We start from the raw sequence: 19,901 nt of genomic DNA on the forward strand, positions 1-19,901 counted from the left end.
TGATGCAACGACAAGACCTTTCTGACTTGCTATTTAAGTATGCCAATGTTTTCAGTAAGAAGCCAGGAGTAATCAAAGATAACGAATATAAATTTGAAGTCGACCCGCATGAAACATTTTGTGTAACGTTATATCCTATTCCATGGGCAAAACGAGAGGCAGTAAGGGAAGAGATCAATCGTATGAGTAAATGGGGAATTATACAACCTCCATTTTCACCCTATTGTAGTCCAATATTACCAGTAAGCAAACCAGATGGTTCTGTAAGATTAGTTCACGATGCCAGAGGTATCAACAAGATTATAGTACCAGTACACATAAGACCAGACAACTTGGACGAATAGCTTCTGAAGTTTGACAATACAAAATATTTTAGTATACTCGATCTCAATATGTCCTACTGCTAAATAAAGCTCCACGAAGAAAGTCAAAAATATACAGCATTTGCTTGTGGTGGCAGAAGTTACGAATTCCGTGTTCTACCTTTTGGACTGAATATTAGCGCAGAAGTGTTTATACTTGCACTGGACTAGGTTTTAGGGAGAGAATTGCTTAGCAAAGTCACTGTTTATGTAGACGACATGCTAATACCCACACCCACGTGGCTAGAACATATCAGACTCATTGAACAGGTGCTTCAAGGATTTGCAGATTACAGAGTAACAGCCAATTTTAAAAAGTCTAGGTTTGGTAAGGAGCAAGTCAAATTTCTCGGACATGTTGTGTCAGAACAAGTTATATTACCTGAACTGATGAAACTTGATGCCATACGCAATTCTCGAGCTTCAAGGAATAAAAAGCAACTAAAGGCCTTTTTAGGACTAGTTTTGTTTTTTCGTAAGTTCGTACCACAACAACTGATGAACAGTGATGCATTGCTCAACTTGTTACGAAAAACTAGGATTTGGTTATGGGATGACAAGTGTCACGAGGATTTTAATAACATTAAGCAGCCATTACTCAATGCAAACATTCTTAGCTATCGTTACATGTCCAAGGATTTTTCTCTAATGCACAGATGCCTCATCTCAAGAGCCGGGGGGGGGGGCATGCTTCTTCCAGATGCGAGAGGAAGAAGGTAAGGAAGTACCCAAGGTCATCAGTTTTGCTAGTAACGCGTTATGAGAAGTAGAAGGATCTTACTCTGTGTCAGAATTGGAAAGCTTTCCTGTTATATGGGCATTTAAAAAGTTTGAATATTTTTTGCGGGGCAAGAATACCAAAGTTCATTGTGACCATCAATCACTGTCATTTCTTTTAACATTTAAACTATTACACCGTAGATTAGCTAGGTGGTGTCTATATTTACAAGAATTTAGTTTCGAGATCATTTATATTAAAGGAAGTCAGAATGTTATGGCGAATGCCTTGTCCAGGTTACCACAAGGTTTAGGGGAATTTGGTAAATTAACAGAGCAGGCTGCGGGTATCAGAACGTTATTAATCCAAGGTACAGTACAACAGTCTGATTACCATACGTTTTGCAAACACACCTGATGGGTAGAATGCGTAACTCCTTTCATGAAAGTGGTCAAAAACCTTCCGCATTCTTCAACAGGTTTAACAACGAATGAATTGACGTTTCAGTCAAAACATATGAATGAGTGGGAGTCGCCTATACCAAAGGTACCCACTACAGAAATGACACTACAAGACAAAATCAAACGAGCCATAGTTACAGGGCCGAGTATAAAAGGAAAATTTATAACAAGAAACTGAAACACAAATTTTGGAGGGCAACGAGTCCTCTTACGTACGCACCCTAAATCGACAAAATCTGGCAAACTGAATAAGAAGTGGCAATTTTTCTATTCAGGCCCATATGTAATTTCTAAAATACCATATCCTGGAGCGTACTGGTTAGTTTATGAGAAAACAGGAAGAGACAAGGGTCTCCACCCTCACAAAGATATAAAAGCCTTTACAAAATGACGAAGCGTAGCAACAATTTTTTTTTTATCGCAAGATAATTGTACATAGTGTACATAATTCTAAGTGAAATTTTTTAAGATAAAGTAATGTGTATAGGCATAAGTAATTCTTTTGATTTGTACACACACACATTCCGTCGTCAGGCCACGAGCGGCCTACTCGGACCATCCGACCGCCGTGTCATCCTCGGTGGAGGATGCGGATAGGAGGGGCGTTGGGTCAGCACACCGCACTCCCGGTCGTTATGATGGTATTCCTGACCGAAGCCGCTACTATTCAGTCGCGTGGCTCCTCAATTGGCATCACGAGGCTGAGTGCACCCCGAGAAATGGCAACAGCGCATGGCGGCCTGGATGGTCACCCATCCAATTGCCGACCACGCCCAACAGTGCTTAACTTCGGTGATCTCATGGGAACTGGTGTATCCACTGTGGCAAGGCCGTTGCCCTTTGATTTGTACACGTAGGCACAAAAATTAACAGCAATGAGAAGTAACACATCACTTTATGCGAAGCTAAAGTATAAACGTTATTAGCTTATGGCTGAGCGGTCGCGCGCTCAACAATACGCGCTGACGTCAGCATCAGGAGAGGAGACACTGACCTGTGCGCATGTGCGACAGACTGTCAGAAGGCGCAACCAAAATAGGAATTCAATGTGTACCTAACTTGAATACAAAGTAAACGGAAATACTACGCAAATACTTCAACTATCTAAAGTCTAAGGAACCTATATATATATATATATATATATATATATATATATATATATATATATAGTACACAGAGACTTACAAGGGGAGACTGCCAATTGCGAAATTGAGATTCGATTCATACTGCGCATAATAAAAGCTCATGACTAGAGGTGTAATGTGGCAAAGCACCAAGATGCACTTCTCAGCCGTTGTCGAGAAAATCGACAGTTAAAAGAAACCGTTGCGATGAAATACTCTCTACGATTAATTAATTTCTACAGCATTGTGGCGCAGCGGTAAGCGCTCGGGTTCGTAATCCGAAGGTCGCCGGATCGAATCTCGCGCCATGCAATTTTTTTTTTATTTTCTGTTTTTTGTAATTCAAACATAATGAATTGCTTTTATATGTTGGTGAAGGCGGATCGTTCTCCAATTGTACCGCCTCCATTTTTCCGTTTGTTTAACATGGTGTACCAAAGCTCTCACGTCCGCACTGATTTTCGACGATGTATAAGTTGCGCTAGGGACCGCATCTACCTTCTTTCGAAGTTAGCAGGCAACTACGCATCTACCTTCTTTCGAAGTTAGCAGGCAACTACGCTGTTATGCGGTGGCTCGTTTCGGAGCATTCAACATCTGTCCTTCAAGTGTAACGAGCGAGTAACGGAGTTCATATTTCATACATGCCACAGCAAATTTGTGTTCGTGGGGTCTCTATTCTAATTCGAACGTTTGACGTACGCTATACGTATTCGTTTCGGATTATCGTTTCTACGTCTACCGTTAACTATACGTGGTTAACATTATGAAGACAATTAACAACATTTGTGAAATACAAGTTTGTTTGTGGAAGACATAATGATGTTCGAAGTCGCCAGTATATATATAATCAGTGCGGACGTGAGAGCTTTGGTACACCCTGTTAAACAAACGGAAAAAAGGAGGCGGTACAATTGGAGAGCGATCCGCCTTCACCAAGATGCATAAGCAATTCATTAATAGTTTTTATATATATATATATATATATATATATATATATATATATGTGTGTGTGTGTGTGTGTGTGTGTGTGTGTGTGAATTACAAAAAACTAATAATAAAAAAATTGCATGGCGCGAGATTCGATCCGGCGACTTTCGGATTACGAACCCGAGCACTTACCGCTGCGCCACGACGCTATAGAAGATTGTAAATCGTAGAGAGTATTTCACCGCAACGAATTCTTTTAACTGTCAATTTTCTTGACAACGGCTGAGAAGTGCATCTTGGTGCTTTGCCACATTACACCTCTGGCCATGAGCTTTTATTATGCGCAGTATGAATTGAATCTGAATTTCACAATTGGCGACCTCCCCTTGTTAGTTAAATACTAAGTTATATACAACATATTTACAACTAAAAGTATGTATTATGAAAAACTACACGAGACGTGTAAGCTAAAGGGTAACGACAAAATACTGTGAGAGATGACAAATAATTTTCTTTGCAGAGTAATTGATGATAATGGGTAACAGAATAAACAAATGTCTATGAATTTAAACAAAATATGGAAGCATCTGCGGACGTATGCAATGACCCAATGTATCAGTGGCCATCGAGCTACGTAATGCAATTAGTTTTAAGTTAGTTCCAAGTTTTTTCTTTCAGCTACCAGTTTATCGTCACATAGCAGAAGAAGAGAATTACGTCAAGAGTAGCAGGTACCAAATGAAGAAATGCGCCTCACGTCGAGTAAACAATTTAGTTATAAGGAGAGTTATACAAAGGTCATAAGGCAAATAAAAATGAAATATGCATCGTCGCAGTGTGTCTCCGTGACACTTACCAGTTCCTATTCGCTGCAGAGTACACATAAACATTTAAGGATGGGATTTTACAAAAACCAGTTAATTTTTATCGTGTCACTTGAAAGCTTGAATACTGACGTTTCAAGGTATTTGAGAAAGACAAGTCTACGATCGTAAAAACGTCATGTTTCACCCTAAGCTACACGTGAATTAAAGTAAACAGCACTAACACATGCAGAAACAACATGATACTACTTGGGTGATTAGTCAGTTCACATTATTTCAATGAAGCAAAAGTTCCTTGGCAACTAGTCCATCATAGTACGAGTAACATCTCCTCATAAACCGAGCGAGGTGGCGCAGTGGTTAGCACACTGGACTTGAATTCGGGAGGACGACGGTTCAATCCCGTCTCCGACCATCCTGATTTAGGTTTTCCGTGATTTCCCTAAATCGTTTCAGGCAAATGCCGGGATGGTTCCTTTGAAAGGGCACGGCCGATTTCCTTCCCCATCATTCTCTCACCCGAGCTTGCGCTACGTCTCTAATGACCTCGTTGTGGACGGGACGTTAAACACTAATATCCTCCTCCTCCTCTCCTCATAAATTCTTGAACTAGTAGATGAGTATTTCCCTTCTTCCGTCCCAGACAAAGGAGACAGGGCCAAGTGTACTTAGGCCAGTAGTGTGCAACGTTTTAGTTCTATTTCCAATTTTTTCTCCTTCGTCTACCTTTGGAAGGAATGAGCTAACATAAGTGATAAAAGCCTATCTATAAAATGAAAGATAAATGTGTCATATGCTTGTATTGTGTCATAATAATGTGATATGTAATTAATTTGTAAATGTGGTTTGAACGAAGAGAAGTTGAAGCTAACAATCAAACTGTAGTAACAGAAGCCAGTTAATGAAAATTTCATGACGTTTTAAAAATTAAGAAATTTGTGTTCGTAATATAAGCGATGGATGGAATGTCAGCCATAGGTATAAGCTATAATGTTCTGTATATTGTTGTAACTCAATACTAGTATGAACTTTCATTGGAAACCAAACGCCGTATGAAGAAATGATCTCCAAAGACCAGCAATTTATATAATGTTTTGGACGGCTATATGTGCCCTTGAACAAGTGGACGGTCAAGCGTGGTGACATGAACATACGTGTGCAACGAAATAACTTCTAAGTATCGTGGCTCACAACGCTTGACACACTGACAAGTGAACTATAGTTGTTCAAGCTGGTACTTACCTCATCGACGGATGCTGTTGGTCAGGGTTTCTCTCCGCTGAAAATGCATGTGCGACGGGTAATAATGGCGCCCGAGTCGTAAAAATGGAGATATTCTGCCACAGCGTCTGATTTTGAACAGTAAGCACACACCCGATGCACCCTGAATGAAGACAACCGCCACAGCAGTTCTTCTATATGTGACACTCAGGTGAAACTCTGGTACTTAGTGTGAAATCAACATTAAGAAAGCGAGTGTACGCACGTGCGACGGTAGCTTCTGGCATGTTCACCGTTAGCGTCTGGCTCTTAGCCGCCAAATCGGCCAGTGCGCCAGCGCGAAACCCGGCAGCGAGAATACATGCGTACATACATTAATCCTTGTTCCATAGATCACGAATACGACATTTCGTAAATGTTCGTTGGCTATCTGTCAGACTTTTAATACTATTTGGCAAATGACCAAAGAATTTTGTGGCAGTATAATTCACCACTTTTTGTGCCAAAGTGAGATTTAATTCAGAATAGTGAAGATCATCCTTTCTTCTAGTGTTGTAGCTATGCACTTCGCTCTTATTTTTGAATTGGGATGGGTTATTAATGACAAATTTCATAAGTGAATATATGTATTGCGAAGGTACTGTGAATATCCCGAGTTGCTTAAATAAATGCCTGCAAGGTGATCTTGGATGGGCTCCAGGTTTTATTCTGATTACACGCTTTTGTGCAAAGAATACTTTCTCCCTTAATGACGAATTGCCCCAAAATATGATGCCATATGAAAGCAGTGAGTGAAAATAGGCATAGTAGGCTAATTTACTGATATGTTTATCATCAAAATTTGCAATAACCCTAATATCATAAGTAGCTGAACCTAACCGTTTCAGCAGATCATCGATGTGTTTCTTCACTTTCTCATCAGTGCACAAATCCAGAAATTTTGAATATTCTGCCTTAGCAACAGACTTCTGTTCATAGTCTGTACTTATCAATGGTGTTATGCCGTGCTGCCATTGGCTTGACAAGTCATATGAAAAAATGCAACCCATAAACACACAGACACTGCAACAATCATCTACCAAGATGTCGTGGCAATTTCCTCAGCTGATTCTTTTAGTTGGGTGTGGTTAATATACTTGTATCATCAGCAAAAAGAACTAGCTTTGCATCTTCATGAATATAGAGTGGCAAGTTGTTAATATATATTAAGAACAATAATGGACCCACGACTGAATCCTGTGGAACACCATTCTTGATACCTCCCCAGCTACAGGACTCCGGTGGTTTTTGCAGTCTATCTGTACTGTTCATTTCAACCTTTTGCATGCTTCCAGTTAAGTATGAATCAAACCATTTGTGTACTGTCCCACTAATACCTCAATACTTAAGCTTATCTAGACGAATTTCATGATTCACACAATCAAAGGCCTTTGAGAGATCACAAAATATCCCAATAAGTGGTGTTCGTTTAGTCAATGCATATAATGTTTGATCAATGAAAGCATATATAGTATTTTCTGTTGAAAAGCCTTTCTGAAAACCAAATTGAAATTTTGTTAGAATTTCATTTTTACAAATCTACATCTTCATCTACATCCATACTCCGCAAGCCACCTGACAGAGTGTGGCGGAGGGTACCTTGGGTACCTCCACCGGTTCTCCCTTCTATTCCAGTCTCGTATTGTTCGTGGAAAGAAAGATTGTCGGTATGCCTCTGTGTGGGCTCTGATCTCTCTGATTTTATCCTCATGGTCTCTTCGCGAGATATACGTAGGTGAGAGCAATATACTGCTTGACTCCTCGGTGAAGATATGTTCTCGAAACTTCAACAAAAGCCCATACCGAGCTACTGAGCGTCTCTCCTGCAGAGTCTGCCACTGGAGTTTATCTGTCATCTCCGTAACGATTTCACGATTACTAAATGATCCTGTAACGAAGCGCGCTGCTCTCCCTTGGATCTTCTCTATCTCTTCTATCAGCCCTATCTGGTACGGATCCCACACTGGTGAGCAGTATTCAAGCAGTGGGCGAACAAGTGAACTGTAAACTACTTCCTTTGTTTTCGGACGGCATTCCCTTAGGTTTCTTCCAATGAATCTCCGTCTGGCATCTGCTTTACCTACGATTAGTTTTATATGGTCAATCCATTTTAAATCACTCCCAGTGCCTACTCCCAGATAATTTATGGAATTAAATGCTTCCAGCTGCTGACCTGCTATACTGTAGCTAAATGATAAAGGATCTTTCTTTCTATGTATTCGCAGCACATTACACTTGTCTACATTGAGACTGAATTGCCATTCCCTGCACCATGCGTCAATTCGTTGCAGATCCTCCGGCATTTCAGTACAATTTTCCATTATTACAAACTCTCGATATACTGTGTCACCGCGACCAAGAAGCATGGATTACGGATGACTGGCGTCGCACTGTGTCCAGCCAAGAATCGCGGTTCTGCACTACACCGGACGACCAGCATTGGCGAATACAGTGGCACCTGCAAAGAGGTCCCATTCGTCCAATACTTTGGAGAGGAACGGCGGTGTCATTCTTGGCGTTATGGTTTTGGGACTCATCAGGTATGAATTCAAGACATAGCTAGTAGTTACTGAGGGATCTATGGCGGCATAACGGTACATCCCACACATCCTGCGTCCAAATTTATTACCTCTCATGCGACAGTATCGTGAGAGCCTTTTTAAATTGGACGATTCTCGTCCACACACGGTTCGTGTCTGTATAAATTGCCTGAGTTGCGTTGAGGTACCCCTCTGGACAACAACACTCCCAGATTTGTCCCGGACAGAGCATGCGTGGAACCGGCTCGGGCATCTACTTCCTCTCAGTTTCATTATCGAGGATACCAAAGACTAGTTACAACAGTTGTGGGACAGTTTGCCTCAAGGAGGATACAAAGGCTTTATGACAACCTTCGCAAACGAATCAGTGAATTCATCCTAGCCAGAGAAGGGTGCAACGTCATACTGATAGGTGGGCTCATCCTGCAGAGTTATTTCTAAATTTGTCACGAGTTCGTGATCACTGAAACATCATCACGTACTTTCTCAGCCAGTGAAGTTTCATTTCGTTTCCTCCTCTCCTTCTGGGTGCTTTACCTTTTTTTGTCAGGCGGTGTCAAATAACTTTGAAGATCGGATCGGTTTCACATCTCCCAGTTTGCATTACCACATAAACTCAGAAAAAGGCACCGTCGTCAATCTCAGAGCGAAGTAGCACTGTAGCTAGCACACTGGACACGCATTTGGGAGGAAGACGGTTCAAACCCGCGTCTGGCCATCCTGATTTAGATTTTCCGTGATTTCCCTAAATCGCTTCAGGCAAATACCGGAATGGTTTGTTTGACACGGCAGGCCCGACTCCCTTCGCTATCCGATGGGACCGACGACCACGCGGTTGTTTCCCCTCTCCCAAATCAACCAATCGTCGTCAGTTTGTATCACAATTATGACAACACATATTGTTTTCCTCCGTCTATAACAACGGCCGCGAGAAATTAGCACTTCTGAAGCTGGCAGGGTTCACCGTGGTGCTCCACAGAAGCGTCGCAGTCTTGACTTTGAAGAGGAAGTACTTCGTTACGTAGAAGAGAACCCGACGGCTGGTGCTCGAAAAATTCCCCAAATCATGGACTCCTGTAGGGGACACAAATCCGAGCTCACTCCTCCTCTGGGTGCGTTCAGTAAAAGTGATCCTATCTTCAAACTTATATGGGTTCCTTATCAAATTTTTATGTACTAAGTACCTCTACAATACCTAGAAGCCTGCAATAGGAGTTGTGCAATACTCTGTACATAAATACTGGATGTATACAGAAAGATAACTTGCAAAACATAAGTAGGATACCAGGGAGCGCTCAGGCCAAGATAACGATATGATCACATCCAGTGTCATGTTACGCATCCGGTGTCAGGTTATCCACTTGGTCTCCTCGCTTCCCCTATTCCATATCCCCCGGAAAATTACCTGGAATTGATCGCGGTCACACAGGGAACTCACCCAGGCAATTTTACTATTTATATTCAAGGTAAGGACGTAAACATATAGTCGCCAGATGTCACAAAAGTGGCGGCAACCCCCTGTCCTCCTACCCTCACCTACCGCCCCTCTGGGCCAATGAGAATCATGCAACCCCTCTACACCTTCATCTTTTATAACTAGTACACTTTTGTGGCAGGCGCTACTATGGAGTTGAACAGCATAGGGAGCGGATGTGTCTAAAAATGGTTCAAATGGCTCTGAGCATTATGGAACTTAACATCTGTGGCCATCAGTCCCCTAGAACTTAGAACTACTCAAAGCTAACTAATCTAAGGACATCACACACATCCATGCCCGAGGCAGGATTCGAACCTGCGACCATAGCGGTTGCACGGTTCCAGACTGAAGCGCCTAGAACCGCTTGGCCACACTGGCCGGCCTAATGTGTCTATTTGTTAATAACAATAATAAGTAACACCGGCACAGACCACACCCAGCTCGATATGTAAGTACATTCAATTCTACGTATTTTTCAATGTCTTCCTCAGTTTTAGTATTTTTAATGGGTTTTTCTATTTTATAACTGAGGTAAGCATTCTAGGGCTGGGTAGCAAAGGGGAGAAGGTTGAGTCCGTATGTTAACAACAAATCACGTCACTTTACGTTTCAGTTAATAACAGTTTTGTAGTACGTAGCACCACCAGAGACCACACCTAGTCAGAAATGTAAGAGCGCTCGGAATTCTTTGTTTTCATCTGGTTTACCGATTTTATTTTGTTTTCCATCACACAAGATTCACCCCTCTGTTCCTTACGTCATGATGCTCCCAGAAACACGATCCTTGCTCCATCTTCTACAACTGGGACAGCTGGGTGGGCACCATAGGTAATAGGATGTGTCAGTTTGTTAATAACAAATCACGTCACTAGAGGTCTACTTGCTAATAACAAATTAATATTTCAAGACACCAGCAGAAGGCACACCCAGACAGATACGTAATTTTCTCATTTTTCCACATTTTATCCTATTACCAGAATTATGTGTGTCAACATCGCGCCACGACGTAGCGTCACCACGTCGCATCATGAGCTCCATCGCGTCACGTCGATGTGATGATGCTCTCTTTTTCGTCTACATCTACATTTACATCTGCATCTACATCTACGTAATCACTCTGCTATTCAAATAAAGTGCTTGGAAGAGGGTTCAATGAACCACCTTCAAGCTGTCTCTGTACCGTTCCACTCGCGAACGGCGGGCGGGAAGAACAAGCACTTAAATTTTTCTTTACGAACCCTTATTTCTCTTATTTTATCGTGATGATCATTTCTCCCTGTGTAGGGGAATGTTTTCGCAGTTGGAGGAGAAAACCAGTAATTGAAATTTCATTAGAAGAGCCCGTCGCAACGAAAACTGTCTTTGTTTTAATGATTGCCACTCCAATTCTAGTATCATGTCTGTGTCACTATCTCCCCTATTTCGTGATAATAAAAAACGAGCTGCCCTTCTTTGAACTTTTTCAACGTCATCCGTCAGTCCCACCTGATGCGGACCCCACACCGCACAGCAGTACGCCAGAATAGGGCGGACAAGCGTGGTGTAAACAGTCTCTTTAGTAGACTTGTTGCACCTTTTAAGTGTTCTGCCAGTTAATCGCAGTCTTCGGTTTGCTCTACCCACATCATTATCTATGTGATCATTCCAATTTAAGTTATATATAATTGCAGTCCCTAAGTATTTAGTTGAATTTACAGCCTACAGGTTTGTGTGACTTATCGCGTAATCGAAATTTAGCGGATTTCTTTTAGTACTCATGTGAATAACTTCACATTTTTCTTTATTCAGGATCAAGTTCCACTTTTCGCACCATACAGATATCGTATTTAAATCATTTTGCAATTTGTTTTGGTCATCTGATAATTTTACAAGACGGTAAACGACAGCATCATCAGCAAACAATCTACGACGTCTAGTCAGATTGTCTCCTAAGTCGTTAATATAGATCAGATCATTAGAGGACCTATAACACTTCCTTGGGAAACGCCGGATATTACTTCTGTTTTACTCGATGACTCTCCGTCTATTACTACGAACTATGACCTTTCTGAGAGGAAATCACGAATCCAGTCGCACAACTGAGGCAATAGTCCGTAGGCACGCTATTTGGCTTGAAGACGCTTGTGAGGAACGGTATCGAAAGCCTTCTGGAAATCGGAAAATATGGAATCAATTTGACATCCCCTGTCGATATCACTCATTACTTCATGAGTATAAAGAGCTAGTTGTGTTTCACAAGAACTATATTTTCTGAATCCGTGTTGACTATGTGTCAATAAATCGTTTTCTTCGAGGTACTTCATGGTGTTCGAACACAGTATACGTTCCAAAATCCTACAGCAAATCGAGAAATCCCCATGTATGTACCATTGCTAAGCCACCACACTATTAATAGTGTGTGACGTCGTACTATCCGAAACGAACACACTGACAGAAATAGTACGTAGTGTCGATGACATCACAGAGAATTCTATAAGCACTACCGATTCTAACCAGCGATATCGTATATGAAATGCCAGACTACATTACTAGATTATCTGACGTCATAGTAAAATTCTGATACCTCCAGTCAAAGCTACTGAATTTTCAGCGCTGTGCTGCAAAATGCACCGCTAGAGAGCTGTTCAGTATCTGTAACAACTCCAACGAAAATCATGTCGTCTGCAGGATAGCTCTCCCCTTATATTCCGAAGTGTGTGTGTGTAGACACGAACGCCGATGCTTGCTGTCACACAGAGTCCGGCAATGTTGCGATGTAAGCCTGCTGGTCTAGCGCCTGACATTGCTGCAGTTCCGAATGAGGGATCCCCCAACGTCGTTAATATCGGCGAACAGATCCCAAGCTGTAGGTGGAAATTACATAGACTGGTGCAACACACACCGTTCTCCCCCCGGTATTCGATGGATAATGCGGGTCCGATATGCAACTGCTCGTACGATCGTGATCACCAGATCGCGAACTGGAGTGTCCCACAACTCCCCAGGAGTCGTAGAGAAATTTGCACAGAGTATCTGTAATCACCTCCGATATGGTAGCTGGCACAAATGACACTCAGTCATTCTAGGAAGAAGATATCCCACCACAGCAAAACCTATCGTAACTCACCGACGTGTTTGTGGATAATCGCTGCTAACAGTTTAAGCGCCAAGCATATCCCTCACCACCAACTTTTCTTCCTGGGCCAATCACAACTATAATACCCCTAATACCACCAACAGTTCTGCTTTTAAAACTAACGTGGGTACTCCTTTTCCAGCCAGGTAGCACACCGACGTATTGTTTCGTTCGTATTTTGACAAAATAATACCCATACTCTAGACTTAAGTCTGTAATACAACGCTTATGCGATCTATGTAGTAGTAGTAAACGACTCAGGAGGAGGGAATTAGTGTTTAACGTCCCGTCGATAACGAGGTGATTAGAGACGGAGCACAAGCTAGGATTGGGTAAGGATGGAAAAGGCAAGCGACTCTGCCCTTTCGAAGGAACTATCCCGGCATTTGCCTTAAGCGATTTTGGGAAACCACGGAAAACTTAAATCAGGATGGCCGGACGCAGGTTTGAACTGTCAACTTCCCGACGCTTATCCAGTGTGCTAACTAGTAAACGACTCAGAATAATTTTTTTTTATACGAGCTCGCATCAACGGCACGAATTTGCGTAACAGAGTCCCTAATTAATATTGTAGACAGATAGTTATATTTTGCACACGTCAAACACAGTTAGACGATTATCCATATTGATATCGAAAACATATGAGTAAAGAGTCCAGATGACGGTGCTTTCGGTGATAACCTGTAAGTGTGGTTGTAATTACACTCATTTATGTGAATACTCCAAGGACAATGGTAGGGTGGATGCGACTTCATTCTTTGTATACATGACGGCATATTAATGGAGGTACTTCATTTTAATGATACCCTGCCCACTTTACAGCAAGGAAGTAGTTGTTTATTTAAATTATAATAACGCTGGAGTTCACAAGCAGACAGATGTAGCTATCGTGACGACCCTGATGATTAAGTTTACACTCTCTCTCCACAGCGCTGTAGCGCTGGGATACAAAGCAGTATCCACGCCGACGGCGCCTTAGACCATCCTTACCAAACACACTTTCACTCACCACGAAAACACGCCATTATATATGTTCCGAAAGCACAACTGAAACAGCCGGAGAGAACTTTCGACAAAAAGAGTAAATGTACCATAAGCGGGGTTAAAAATTAGCAAACATCAAGCAGTTGTATTAGGAGCTAATCTGAGACCTGTAGCTAAAACTTGTGTAACCCACGTTGCCTATAGAGTCATTTTTTATACTTTATCAGCAAACTTCTCATGATTCGCCTATAGCAATACAGATATGCAATCAATTTTCTCGATTCTAAAATGATACAACTTTACACTGCATCTAACTGTTTTTTACGATTCCAAGATATATGGCTTGCAACTAAAATGTATTTGGGTTGCAAAATGCCAGAGCATTCAGAATAACATAATAATATCGTTCTATCTCACACACTCACATAGAACTAATGGGAGTATGGTAATTTCATCCTGTCTCTTCAGAATGCACCATCGTTCTACTAGTAATGCAAAGGTGCTGTCACTACCCCTCTTATATTTACTCGTCACTACTCCCCTCAACCTGTTACATCATCTGCATAACGATTTTTGTTTCCTACCTTTATCTGTAACGCCATGTCCCTCCCTCCCTCTGTATATATACACTGGTGTCCAAAATTAAAGCAACAAATGGAAATTTTGCAAGCTTGCTTTTATTTTGCCACATAACAGTATAAACAGATGACGGTAAAGTAAAAAAATAACGCAAATAATTCAGTACGTAAACAACTACAACATGTATAACGGTAGACAAAAATGTTCTCGTGTTTTCCAACTTAACGGATTTGGACACACATTTAGACAACTAGTTAACGTGAGCCTGTCAACGAAAGGGCATGCTGTGGATGCTGCCATCAGACTCATGTTGAGGCAATAACGACCATTCTTCCTGCAGAGCTGCTCACTGTCTTGGTGAGTGGTCGGTGGATGCTGGCGTGATACAAGCCGTCTCCCCACTACATCCCAGATATGCTCTGTGGGATTCAAATCGGGAGAGCGAGCAGGCCGAGCCATGCGTGCAATATCTTCCGTTCCCAAGAAAACATCAACCACCTGTCCTCTGTACGGTCGAGTATTATCGTCTATCAATACGAAGTCTGGGCCAACAGTACGTCGCATCAACAGCAAATGAGGTCCCAAGATGACGTCACGATACCTGACAGCAGTTAAACCTTGCCGATTCACCCGTACAATTTCATGAATAGGGGTTCGAGTGGCAAACATAATCCCTGCCAACGTCATTAGGGATCCTCTTCGATATCGGTCTCTTTCCACATTGTTTGGGCCCCGAAACTGTGTTTCGCGTTCCCTCCAGATGCAAAGCCATCGAGAACCACTCCCCCGGCTAAATTGAGAGATATCTGTGAGAACAACATTGACCCATTCTTCGACCGCCAATTTGGCGTGTTCATTACTCCACCCTAGACGTTCTCTTCTGTGAAGACGCGTCAGAGGTAGACATACAGCAGATCTCCGACTATAAAGGCCACTCTGCCGAAGCCTTCTGCACACCGTTTGACTCCATACAGTACGTCCAGCGGATGCTGCGAGCTCACATGCCAGTTACGGTGCAGTACTAAGGCGTTACTGTCGTGCCCTTAAAGCCAAATGACGGTCCTCACTTCTGAAGTCACACGCGGTCAGTCCTGCCCTGGTCTTCGGGATACAGTTTCGGTCTCTATAAATTGTCGGCACGCCCGAGAAACAACAGAACGATTCACACATCAGTTTGCGACTGTCCTGCTTCCGTTCTTTCTATGGCCGTCCACTGCAGACAGTCTGGTAAGCATCTTCTCTGTGCCATAGTGCACCGTCTGTGACTGTGTACACAGCGATTGTGGATGTGGGACTACCCGGTAAACATCGCCTCGTTTGCTAGATGGCGTTACGTCATCTTTGGCACGATTTTCCGTTGTCCAGGATGCCATCTTCCGTGGAGAACAGGATTGTACGGACGTATGGTTGACATTTTGTACGTTTATATCGTGAATAAGACACAGGACGGAAAAATAACGGTATGTTGCTTCAATTTATTCCAACTGATCTATAACGAGTTCACTTTCTCTCAGTCTTGAGCACAGATCTCAGCCAATTTGGAGACAGATTGTGTAGTGGTTGTAATAGACCACTCATACAGAGCTTTCTAGCTAAACATCCAAGACATACCTCCAGACACTCTGATCTGCTGCGTACGTCAGTACGCAGTCACAGACGGTGGAGTATGGCACAGAGAAAATGCCTACCAGACTCTCTACGGTGGATGGCAATAGAAAGTGAGAGTTGGCAATACTCTCTTAGGATGTAAACGTTGGCTACAGAGAGCATACACAAGCTCTGGAATCTAAGATATTGTTGTCGCGCTTCGCAGCGCACGGATTAAGTAGTGGCAGGTTTGAAGCCAGCGCAGGAGCCCGCCTGCTCTGGTGCGCACGTGTGTTGGGCGAGGGGTCGTCGCCGAGCTGCCGTACTGCCGTGTCCGCCAGCAGTGACACAGTATTTGGTATTTAGTTGATATTTTTTATAATTTGCAGCGCGCTTATTAATTTAAAGAAAAGGGTTTGTGTATATGCGTAGCAGCAGACGGTAATTTTGATAATGATAGGAGTTGAATTCTTAAGGGAAACCATTGTTAGATTTTGTCATTGATTTCTTTTGTAATTGTCAGGGAATTGTTTCACTATGTATCCAATTAAGAAGTATTTCAGTCTGTCTAAAGAGTTTGATTAATTTGTAATATTGCTTTAATGCCACTGGAGGCAGATTTACAAACGAAGCGATTGTTCAAAGAGCTTCTAGCATTTTGTTAATTGAATGAGAAAGAATCGCTTTCAGAATATAGTTTTTTTGCTTGGGTTATCATTTATCGAGTTTAGATTTGACCAAACCCTTTCTCTTGAATTATATGTAGCTGTAGTAAGTAGCAGCAGCCGCAGCAACACCAGGAGCCGCCATACAGAGCATGCATTGCACTCAGCGTGAATAATAGGTTTTTTTATGTTTTTGTTAAATAATGGAATGCAGCAGATCAAACAGTGGTAGCAGAAAGACCAAGTAAGTTATTTGTTGCGCACAGGACCAATAATAAAAAAAATAGAGTTTAGGCGATCTCTGTAATAGTAAAGTTAACAAGAGTACAAGCACGAGATTTTCAGTAGAAAACACGAGATAAGAACATATAGAACTCGCGACTTTCTCCTGGCGACATGCCTACCAGGATACGTTTTTTTGTTTTTTTGGATGAATCGTAGTTAGATATGCTTCGCCTTTCTACTGCCAACTGCAAGCTTACGCAACAGTAATCATTAGTGGAGGCACAGCATTTTGATCTCTTGCGCACTGCTTTCTATTAACACATAATTATATTTCAGCAGTTTTGTCTTTGAATTTGTTGGTGCATTGTGTAATAGTTAATTGAACAGTGGAATTTTTAGGATTGCGGTGTATTTTAGTGACATGTTTTCGTTCGTATTGCGACAATGAGGACGAGAGCACAGAAGAAAATGGAAAATAATGCAGATGCTACTGCAAACGCGAACGTAGATACGGTTGCGAACATGAATGTAGGAGCGGTTTCAAACGCAGTTTCCGAAAATTCGGAACAGAGAGTAGAAAATTATATTGAGATCCGGGAATTTTCGAACAATACAACGGAGAATCGGAATGTAAGCGATCATTTGCCAACAATGCGTGATGAACAACTGTGTGCTACACGCAACTTAGGACATGACAATACAGTGACGCAAACCGAACTCATTATGAGAAATTCCAGCGTTGCTTCCGCCTCAAAAGTGCAGAGTAATTTTGTTTTCCCCACTTTCGGTGGAAATTCAGGTCTGGTTGCCACTCCGATAGAGCGGAGTAATTTTGCCTTTCCTTCTGTTAGTGGAAATGCGGGTACTGCTTCTGCTTTAACAGAGAAGAGTAACGTTGTACTCTCTGCCCCCAGTAATGATGTTTTACAATTATTACTGAGTAAACTCACTGAATTTAATGACAGACAGGAGAGTAAACTCACTGTATTTAAGAGTAAACTCACTGACTTTAATGACAGACAGGAGAGTAAACTCAGTGAATTTAATAACAGACAGGAGAGTAAACTCACTGAATTTAAGAGTAGACTCACTGAATTTAATGACAGACAGGAGAGTAAACTCACTGAATTTAATGACAGACAGGAGAGTAAACTCACTGAATTTAATGACAGACAGCAGAGTAAAATCATTGAATTTAACAACAATAAAGCAAAGAATTTCAAATCGCTTCTGAACGAAATTAACGAGAATCTCACATTGTTTCAGGGTGAGGTGAATGACAATTTAAATAGTAAATTTGAAGAAATGACCAGTCAGTTGAAAAGTCAGCTACGTGAAGAATTCAAATCAGATATTAACAATCTTGTATCCCGACTTGATCACGTACAAAATGTTGATATTGTTGAAGTGAAACGACAGACGTCACAACAAGAACTGCAAGTAGAGGAATTAGCGAAAAATGTTGAGTCATTGCAATTACAGACCACCAATGAAGTTTCAAAGATAGAAACTCAATTAACGACAGTAGCTAAACAGGTAGATGAATTATCCATGAAAGTGACGGAACTGAGTAGCGGGTTAGATACGAGGTCAGATGACACTCAGCCGGTACCGATCGCGGATACCGAAGAATTTCAGTCTCTGCAACGTTTTAAACAAGGGCAGATGACAATTAATCAGCAAAACAAACGTGACGTAAAAAATATACAGGAGCAGCTTGCCAGCATCGAAGAAAAGATCGATCGCAGCAATGACACTGGTAGATCCAATAATTACCAAATTGGTAACGACAATGAGCGCGTTAATTATGGAAATGCCTACCACTTTTCTCGTGAATATGACACGTTTGCGGGACGTAATGAAGGAAACGTGAGTCATGATGTGAAAGAAAACTCATCCGCTAAGAAAAATGACGAGTTTGACTATAAGCATTTTCTCACAGTTAGGAAATTTAAAATTTTTCGGAATGCTAGTCACGAAATCCACCCTCGAGAGTGGTTACAACAATTTGACTATTCTTTACCACCAACATGGCCAATTGGCCACAAACTGGAATTCATTTGCAGTTATCTTGAAGGAGGGCCTGCAACAAGAATGCGCTCAATAGTACGTGAATGTCCCACATATGATGACTTTTATCACGCATTCTTATCTGCTTACTGGTCAGAGACTACACAAGATCGTATAACACAATACATCATTATGATGCAAAGTTATGAGCAGTCGAAATTTTCAACTCCAGTGCAATATTTTGAAAACATGATGCGCATGAACAGATATTTAACGAATCGGTACAGCCAGTCGGAATTAATTCGTATCTGTTTGACAAAACTGCCGATCAGATTGCGCCACATAATTTTGGCAGGTAGGTGCAAAGATGACTTGGAGGCATTCCAAGCTCTTTTGCAAGAATTAGAATTTGATAACTATGAAAACACACAAAGAGATTATAGTAATCAGTATTGGGAAAATAATAATCCGCGGGGTGACCGTAAACGCGTATGGAACTCGGACGAACCTCACGCGTACAGGGCGGAAGAAGATAGACGTGATATGCGGCATCAACCGTATAACACAGATCATAGACGCCAGAGAAATGATTTTTATGGTCATAGGAACTTTCAGTACAGGAACAGAGATCGCGGACCACGAGAGAAAAGGCGTTAAGGAAACGAAAATTATTTTAAAAGGAATGGTCGCGGTATGGCCAACCGAAATTGGCGCGGACACGCAAATTACAATTCGGAACCCGGTGCTCATGCAGAATACAGAGCATCGAGCCCACGTAATAATTATAGTCATAACAATTATGAGAACCAAAACAGTTATGATGAGGGGACAAATCAAAATTGGCAGGATCGCAGAAATTCCAATTTAGAGCGTGGCGACAATGTAGAAATCAGACCACCCAACCCAAGCAATAATTTGCGGCAATACAAGCAGGCACAACAATGACTAGCAACAATGACTACAAACGAACCGTTTGTATCGGCGGAAAGCCGATACACAAATTATGTTAACTTTGTTGGATTGGAGGACATTAGAGACAC

General features: G+C 41.8%; 1 pseudogene; it reads right to left on the reverse strand.

Moving 5' to 3' along the window:
* Positions 1-2,261: 2,261 nt before the first annotated feature.
* On the reverse strand, positions 2,262-2,379 carry LOC126250286 (5S ribosomal RNA; annotated as a pseudogene).
* Positions 2,380-19,901: the final 17,522 nt, after the last annotated feature.

The sequence above is a fragment of the Schistocerca nitens genome, chromosome 3 (genome assembly GCF_023898315.1).
Source record: "Schistocerca nitens isolate TAMUIC-IGC-003100 chromosome 3, iqSchNite1.1, whole genome shotgun sequence".
Taxonomy (NCBI): Eukaryota; Metazoa; Arthropoda; class Insecta; order Orthoptera; family Acrididae; genus Schistocerca; species Schistocerca nitens.